General features: G+C 39.3%; 1 protein-coding gene and 1 long non-coding RNA gene across 2 annotated transcripts in view; both read right to left on the reverse strand.

Annotated features, from left to right (window-relative positions):
* The window catches only part of LOC119423947 (actin-binding LIM protein 1-like), a 190,146-nt gene that overhangs the window by 119,166 nt on the left and 61,906 nt on the right, over positions 1 to 9,074 (reverse strand). The window lies entirely within an intron of this gene.
* On the reverse strand, positions 12 to 464 carry LOC119423949. The gene is made up of 3 exons (XR_005187484.1): positions 447 to 464; positions 225 to 323; positions 12 to 150 (listed from the first exon to the last, which is right to left on the reverse strand). It is a non-coding gene; the product is annotated as an uncharacterized LOC119423949 (long non-coding RNA).

Raw genomic sequence — 9,074 nt, forward strand, 5'->3', positions numbered from 1 at the left:
CAGTATGAAAGGCTGTTATTTCTTATTAGGTACTTTTATTACACAGGAATACTTTAAATGTATACTAACCACAACTTTATTTTCCTTTATCCTCTCAATAAAATCTGTGACATCAGGTTTTTCATCTGTGCTTTTCTGGCAATCTGTAATCTGAAATTGAACAATCCCATGTCAGTTCACTGCTATGTTTGAGCCTTTTGAAGTTGATTTAAATCATATTGCACCTGCAAACTGTTCATATCCACCCAAATGTCTTTGTCACCGAGCTTCACAGGAACCCTGATCACCACAGTGAAATTCAGAGCTCTGATATTATTTGTGACCTGGAGGAAATACGAGTAAAATAGGGCTTCAAAGAATTAATGATAATGAAGTTGAGGTTCAGACTCAAGGCAAGGAGCCCGAAGATAATCCTAAAAACTTATATTGGAGAAATAAGCTTTTACCTTAATTAACTGCTGGAGAGGTTTTTGTAGATTATTTTTTCCATATGTGAAATTACTGTAGCTGATGTAGCTAAACAGATGTTGTAAGCATTTATTGAATGTTGAATAACCCAACTTGAAATTATTATATTTAAAATCAGTTCTGTGTCAGAACTGGGGTAAAACTGACCTTTCCATTGTTATAAAAATGCTGTACTTTACTTCAATCTCTCTCTTCTTGTACAATTTGCTTGAAGAGGAATGCTGCTGGTTTCCACTAAAAACAATATGACAACATTTATCAAAGATCTGCACCAAAGTGCAATACCTGAGACAGATGAACGGTAGTCAAAGTAAAACTTATTTGTAGGAACATTTAAAATCAGCATATATTGACAAAAGTGTTGTTCACCTGAATGTCCCAGAAATATGCAAATATAATAAACAGTAGAAAAGTGTAATTAAAAAAGTGCACATTAATAAAACACAATCAAACACAACAAGGGCTATAAACAAAAATAAAGGATATCATCACTTAGTACCTGCTAGCATTTGCAGTGACAAAGATCTTCCGGTCAAGTTGTCTGCTGGGATTGAACCCATAGGACACAATGAATGTAGCCTAAATAAAACAAACAAGAGGGATCAGATTCCTCTTTTAGTCTGTGGAGCAGAGAAACAGCTGAGTAAAAAAACTAACCATAGAGTTGCTTTTGAAAATAGGTTTGTCAACAGTGCAGTCCGTCTTTCCTCTTGTTTCCCCATCTTCACTGTCCAAGGAGTTGCACTCAACTCTGCCCTGAATGAAAAGACCAAACATCTGTCAGGCTTTCAGGAGCTCCTGATCAGGGAACAACTGAACAACTTGATATCTTACATGCAGAGATGTAAATTTCCTGTAGGAGAGCCCAACAGGATATGTGAGAACGACGTGACTGTTGTAAGAGTTTTCTCCTCTGTTCTCCACTGAGACAGTCACATCCAGAAGCTCATCAATGCCAACTTTAACCTCTGAAGAACTGGTAGAAACACAGCAAGAATAAACAGAGGAACCATAGATTATAACACCAAGAGTACTGTAAAGCTGAACTCACTATCAGCACAGAAAACACTCTGAAAACCTGGAAAAACTGTTTATTCATCACACCATAGTGTATGCATTATGTCTTATGAAGTTCTGCACACTTTACATGGTTTAGAACCAAGCCTGAACTTAAAAGAGGGAGTCAAGACAGGATCCAATAACATTTTTTTTAAACTATAAGGAAGTGTTGGCACTGAATGCACAAAGTATCATTGCTTTGTGCCATCTATCCATTATCTTTATGCACATCTTCATTTCAGGGTCGTGAGGTTTGCTGGTACTCATGTCCAGTAATCATTGTACAAGAAGTGTGGTACACCCTGAACACATCAGAAGTCCATCACAGGGAAATGTAGAGATAAACAACCATTGACACTTACACCTAAGGACAATTTAGAGTTACCAATTAACATGCATGCTTTTGTTCTGTGGGAGGAAACCAAATTACCTGGAAAAAACCCAGGAATGCACGAAGAGAACATGCAAACTCCACCCAGAAAGGTACTCATCCGGCATTCGACTTTGTTACCTTCTTGCTAACAGCTATACTAACTGCCACCATGTTGTTAATGCAAACTTTTTGCCATAACCTTTCATTCTCACTTGTAAGGTCACTCTTTTTACTGTAGTCAAGGTTCAAGGTTCAAGAAGCATTTATTGTCATTCGCATCATATGTGGTACATAAGGTGGAACAAAATTGTGTTCTCAAAGTCCCAGTTACACCCAAAAAGGCAATATAAAATGTGCAAATAAAAATAAACAGTATACAAGTATATAAGTTATACACTAACAATAATAATATAAATAAGTTGTAGTTAACAGCAACCTGAACATGAGTCAGTTGTGAGCAGATGGGTATGAAGTAGGAATGTGCGATATATACGGTAAAAACTATAGAAATTTATCCTACGATAGAGATCTGTCTTCTACTGGCTAACCGCAGTCATGCTTTCTGAAGTAAAATCAGACTTGTCAGATTTAATCGTTACTTTTTTTTTAGTTAGACTGTGCGCAAGTGGCGTTAAAGTCTTTTCTTCGAGAGCTAAGTAGCGAAGCTACAAGCTAACTACAGCCGGCTTGCCGTAATGTTGCCGTATTCTGACGCATGCGCAAAATGCTGTGTTCCGTCTAAAGTTTTTTGGGGATTTTTCTGTCGAAAGTTAAAGTAAGCGTTGGTCATCTTTAGAGAAACCTGCTCTCTGATCTGAGAAAAGAAAGCTGTGTTGTGTGATTTTACTGCGAGACCCTCTGGTCAAAGCCACAGAGACTCATTTTGTGTCAGCTCTCCATTAAAGCGGAAGGAGACGCCCACTAGAGGGTTGGAGGGTGAAGTGTTTCAATGTGTAAAATGCTGCTCTGTTGCTGTTCATTTCTTAAGTACGACTGGAAAGTGTTAAGAGTTAACAACATTTTTTTTGTTTAAAACATGGCTAAAACTACATTTGATATATTTTGCACTACAAAAATGTATACTATTAGTAGACATTTATACAGGTTAGTTTCCATTGAGCCATGATGCCTCATTTACAAGAGAGACACATATAGAGCAGATGAGGAAAATCGAACACAAGGGTGGAGGAAGCCAAAAAAGATCCAGTCTTACACCATGTCCTGGCCAGGGCACATTGTAAACAATGCAACAAAAAAAACCTTGCAACATTAAACAGCAACATACAATGACATCATAATAAATTTATGCATAGAGGTCAACAAAGGCGGTGAGTTGTCCATGGACACTCCAGAAAGTTCCAAAGTTCTGATATGATGGTACAGTGTCTATCAACGGTACAATTCTGATAAAGCCACATATGTCCTTTGTGGGGGGTCAGAGGTTCTCGTTTATATCCTCCAGGAGCAATTTGCAATAAGCTGGCCTGTCCAAGGCCAGCAGGGAGGCCAAATTCAGATAAATAATATTTGTTTGGGGCAGGCAAATTCTACTGGCAAATCTGCTTTCAGTTTTGTTGGTACACTCAATGGCGAATCCAAACAGCCAGAGCTGTGGAAATTCTGCCGGTCTGTGCTTGTTAGCCTTTTCCAAGATCAATTATTTCATGTCAGCAAGTCCTAGGAGCTGCAAGTGGCCCACAATTCTCAGAAATCGTGTCCCACGTTGCGGTTCAGCTCGCAAAGCATATTAGTCTGAGAACTCAAAACTAGGAATAATCCTTCATATGCTGGCAGCTTTACTATTGCCAAAACTGCTGCCGACGTCTTGCTTATTAGCCAGTAACCCAGGTATCCACTGATTCCAAAAAGCAGAAACCCTGTTATCATAAATCCAATTATGTATGCATCTTTTACTTCCTCTACTACTCTAGCTACAAGTATTTGGGTGTGCAACTAAATGACAACCTCAGCTGGGGGAACAACACTACCAGCCTGATCAAGAAAGCTCATCAGAGACTCTACTTCCTCAGGCAGCTGAGGCAAGCTGATCAGGGAAACTCAGTCCTCACCTTCTTCTACAGCTGTGCAGTGGAAAGCATCTTGTGCTCCAGCATCAATGTGTGGCATGGAGGCTGCACAGCTGCAGAAAGAAAAGCTTTGCAGATTGGTGAAGGCTGCACAGAAGTCTGCTGGAGTCAGCTTCCCACCATCACAGACTTCTACACTTCTAGATGCAGGAAGAGGGCCATCTGCATCATGAAGGACTCCACTCACCCAGCCCACACATTTTTTGCCCTGCTCCCCTCAGGAAGGAGGTTAAGGAACATTAAATGTAGAACCACTAGACTGAGGAACAGCTTCTACCCTGAGGCTGTTAGATTCATGAATATCGAATCAGGATAATCACTTTGAAAAAAATCGCATCATGTTGCTGCTGATCTATTTCATGTTGCTGTGTTCATTCATGCTCATCTGCTCACACAGACTCATATTCGTGCTGCTATTGGCGTATTGTTTTTATTAAATTAGTGCTTAACATATTTTTATTTAATTTTTTTCTTAGTTCATATCTTAGATCTTATAACTGTTTTTTATTTTACATTTTCTTGTTGGATGTAAATGGGACCATATTTAAACAATTTTGGTCTACCACATGTACCACATGTGGTACGAATGACAAATAAATCTCTTTGATGCAGACTCTCTGGTATTCAGTTATGTGTGTCCCTTCAGGGCATGAGGATTCTCTTGGACCCTGTTGTCTGGTAGAAAAAAAATTATCAATTGCGTTGAAAGACCAGCTGACCAGGTTCATAATAATCTTCAATTCGGAAGTTATGTAAAGAGAGGCTGTGAGGAGGTTCATAGAAAAAGACAGCAAAAAAGCAGGAGGTAGGGATAGCGGGTGAGAGTGACCATCTTCATCGAGGACAAAAAAGAGAATGAACCAAAAATGCTTGAGAAATGAACAAGAAATGTGCTGGTGCCCATTTTTAAGAACAAGGGTGATGTACAGAAATGCATGGGGGAATTAAGTTGATGAGTCTCACAATGAAGATCTGGGAGAGAGTTGTAGAAGCAAGACTTGGACAAGAGGCGACGATTTGTGAGCAGCAGTATGGTTTCATGCCAAGAAAGATCTTTGCTTTTAGGATACTGAGGGAGAAGTGCAGAGAGGGTCAGAAAGACCTCCATTGTCTCTTTGTGGATTTAGAAAAAGCATATGACAGGTTGCTGAGGGAGAAGGTGTGGTATTGCATGAGGAAATCTGGATTGGCAGAAAAGTATGTTAGACAAGTACAGACAGAGCATGTATGAGGACAGTAGGACAGTGGTGAGATGTGCTGTAGGAGTGGCAGATAGCTTCAAGGTGGAGGTGGGATTGTATCAGGGATTGGCTCTGAACCCCTTCTTGTTTGCTCTGGTGATGGATCTACTAACAGATGAGGTGAGGAAGGAATCCCCGTGGACAATGATGTTTTCAGATGACAGTGTTATATGTGGTGAGAACAGGGAACAGGTAGAAGAGAACTTGGAAATGTGGAGGTATGCACTTGAAAGAAGAGGAATGACAGTCAGCCGTAGTAAGACAGAGTACATGTGAATGAATGAGAAGGAGGCCAGTGGAACAATCAGGCTAGAAGGAGCAGAGGTCACAAAGGAGCGGGACTTCACGTACTTGGGGCCCACAGTGAAAGAAAATAGGTAATATGGTAAAAAGGTGAAAAATAAAGTACAGACAGGATGGTGTGGACGGAGAAAAGTTTCAGGCGTGATTTGTGACAAAAGGGTGTCAGCAAAGGTCAAAGGAAAAGTTTACAAGACAGTTGTGAGACCAGCTTTCTTGTATGGTCTGGAGATAGTGGCATTGACAAAAAGACTGGAGAAAGAACTGGAAGTAGCAGTAATGAAGATATTGAGGTTCTCCTTAAGAGTGACAAAGGTGGATAAAATTAGAAGAGAGATAATCAGAGGTACTGAGATGGTTTGGACATGCCCAGAGGAAGGACACTGCGCATGTTGGCAGAAGGATGTTAGAAATGCGGCTGCCAGGAAAAAGACAAAGAGGAAGGCCAAAGAGGAGATATGTGTACTGTATGCAGTTAGAGAGGACATGGAGGTAGTTAGAGCGAGGACAGAGGATAAAGAGGACAGAGTGAGATGGAGGAGGATGGTTCACTGTGGCAACCCCTGAAGAGGGAACAGCTGAAAGAGGAAGAAGAAGAAGACAAAGAAGACAAGCAGATTCATTCAACCTTTATTTAAACAGGTTAGTCACATTAGCTATGTTTACATGCGCAACATTTTTTGACCGGATTGAAATGTTTTCAGATTAAATAATTCAAATGTATTGTTTACATGGGCACAATCTGTTCATGATGAGCGTTTACATGCAGCGGGCTTTGTTCTGAACAGCAGCACTGGCATGTGCAGAGTGGTAAACTCTCCTTAAAAAAAAAAAAACAGAAGAAAAAATTCTACTTCTGGTTTAATTCCAGAATGAACATAAACAAACCTGAGCACCAAAAATGGACCCGCGACAGGTTTTAATGATGGTGGAGACGTTACTGCACTCCCTGACTGAGCTACATGTAATACAGAACCTTTTGAGCTCTTTCAAAGTTTCTAGTAGAAATGTTGTGTCGCTCACCGACCAGTTTTGCTTCCCTGACATGCTAATATTATTAGCATTAGCCAAGTGGAAATGGCAAAGTCGCACATGCGCAGTCAAGTCAGTTTTTCACCATCAGATAAAAACGAACAGATCAAGCATTTACATGTGCACCGTTCAGGTTATGAATCGGCGTAAACTACCCATTTTGTTCTGATCACAAATTATTTCGAATCACACTGAATAAACAAAAAATAACCCGAACAGGGTGTTTACATGACGCGTTTTTGGTCCAAACGGCCGTTTGATCTGGTTACTTATGTCTATGTAAACATAGCTATTGAGCCTTGAGGACTCATTTACAAGATAGACCTGTTCATTTCAATTCATTTCAATTCAGTTTATTTATATAGTGCCAAGTCACAACAGAAGTCATCTCTGGGCACTGAACAGAAACATCCATAAGTAAAAATAGATTAACAGAAACATCCTTATATAAAAATAATAATTTAAGACTTCATCTGAGGGGCAGACTGCTTTGAATTTAACGCCATCACAGAATTCTCATCTTGAGCATGCATGAAAGTGACAGGGGAAAGGAAAATCTCCCTCATGAGGAAGAAACCTTTAGCAGAACCAGGCTCAGGACAAGCGGTCATCTGCTTCAACCGGCTGGGTTTGGTAGGAACAGATACACAATGGCAGGTCAATATTCACGTGTTAAGATAGAAATATCAAATGAAAACTATTCAGTTTTAAAAAATGCATTTAAGGAAATGAGATCAATTTGTTCTCTAGTAAACTAAACTTAAGGCAGCATAACAAGCCACCCCTAATTATAGGATTTATCAAAAGGAAAGTCTTAAGCCCAGTCTTAAAACTGGACAATGTGTCAGCCTTACAGACAGAAACTGGAAGTTGGATCCACAAAAGGGGAGCCTGATAACTGAAAGATCTTCCTCCCATTCTGCTTTTGGAAACTCTAGGGACCACGAGATAGCCTGCAGGCTGAAAGTAAAGTGCTCTGTTAGGAAAATATGGAACAATAAGATCTCAAATATAGGATGGAGCTAGGTTGTTGAGGGCTTTGTATGTTAGGAGTAAGATTTTGAATTAAATTCTGGACCTGACAGGGAGCCATTGGAGGGAAGCTGAAACTGGTGTAGGGACACATCAAGGTTTTTCTACCATCAACTTTTATTCTTTTGATACTTTGAAAGTAAGACTGACTCTCATTCACAAAGCTGGACAGAAAAATAGAACATGTTAAAAAAAAAAAGAACAACAAAAATCTGTTATTGTAAGTAATTGCACACCTGTTATTATGATTTCAGCAGAGCTGAAAGGTCTTTTGTATGAGAACCTTTCCATCTGACCTTTGAAATATAACATCTGAAGCGTTATGCGTATCTCTTCCTAAAAGGGAGGATTCGTCTTACAGTCTTAGACCGTCCTGCAGGCGCTGTTTTACAATTTAGAGCTGTTCCTGTAATTCCAATATCATATCCAAGTCTCTGTAATAGAATGTTATGATTAACTGTATCAAATACAGCACTGAGGTCTAACAGGACCAGTGTAGACACCTGTCCGTTGTCAGAGGCCATGAGAATATCTTTGGTAACTTTCACCAGTACAGATTCAGTGTTGTGGTGAGCTCTAAAGCCTGACTGAAGCTCTTCACACAGATTATTTCTTTGCAGATGATCACATAACTTATCAGCAACTATTTTCTCTAGAATTTTTGAGAAGAAAGTTAGATTAGTCATAGGTCTATAGTTGGCTAGGATTCCTGAGTCAAGGTTATGTTTCTTAAGTAAAAAATTAATTACAGCAATCTTAAATCTCTGTGGTACGTAACCGTTTATTAGAGACAAATGAAGCAGATCCAAGATGTGATTATTAATTAAGGGAAATATGTCTTTAAATAGCCTGGTTGGGATGGGCTCTAGCAGACATGTGGATGGTTTGGATGAAGCTATTATTTTTGACAATTCAGAGAGCTCAACAAGACAAAAACAGTCCAAACATAAATAAGGTTCTAGTGACATCTTTAAAGTTGACACAGAACCAGAGGCAATACTAGTAATGTTGGCTTGAATTTTTCCCCCCCAATTGAAACAATTTTATTTATAAAGAATCTCATTAAGTCATCACTGCTTATAGTTGTAGGGATACATGAATCATCAGAGACAGGATTTTTCATTAGACTAGTTATGGTACTGAAACGAAACCTGGGGTTATTTTTATTCTCATCAATTAAAGATGAATAATATAAAGTTCTAGCTTTACAGAGCTTTACCTGTTTTGGGTCTGAATATAGCAGTTTATGAATAAGAAATCAGCAGCATGGATAATCAGCAGCATAGATAGTAGTCATATGCCCAGTTAAAGTGGCATTACTGTGATTTGTCTGGTTAGAAATCTAAGAGACAGCTTCAGGGTTGAAGCTGTTCCTCAGTCTAGTGGTTCTACACTTAACGTGCCTTTAAAATCCAGAATCTTACAGGCCTGGTTTTCTTTTTCTGGGTGAGATTTCTTGATGTCTATTTTGTTGTCTATCCA

This window comes from Nematolebias whitei, chromosome 17 (assembly GCF_014905685.2).
Source record: "Nematolebias whitei isolate Nwh7 chromosome 17, NemWhi1, whole genome shotgun sequence".
In the NCBI taxonomy this organism is placed as follows: Eukaryota; Metazoa; Chordata; class Actinopteri; order Cyprinodontiformes; family Rivulidae; genus Nematolebias; species Nematolebias whitei.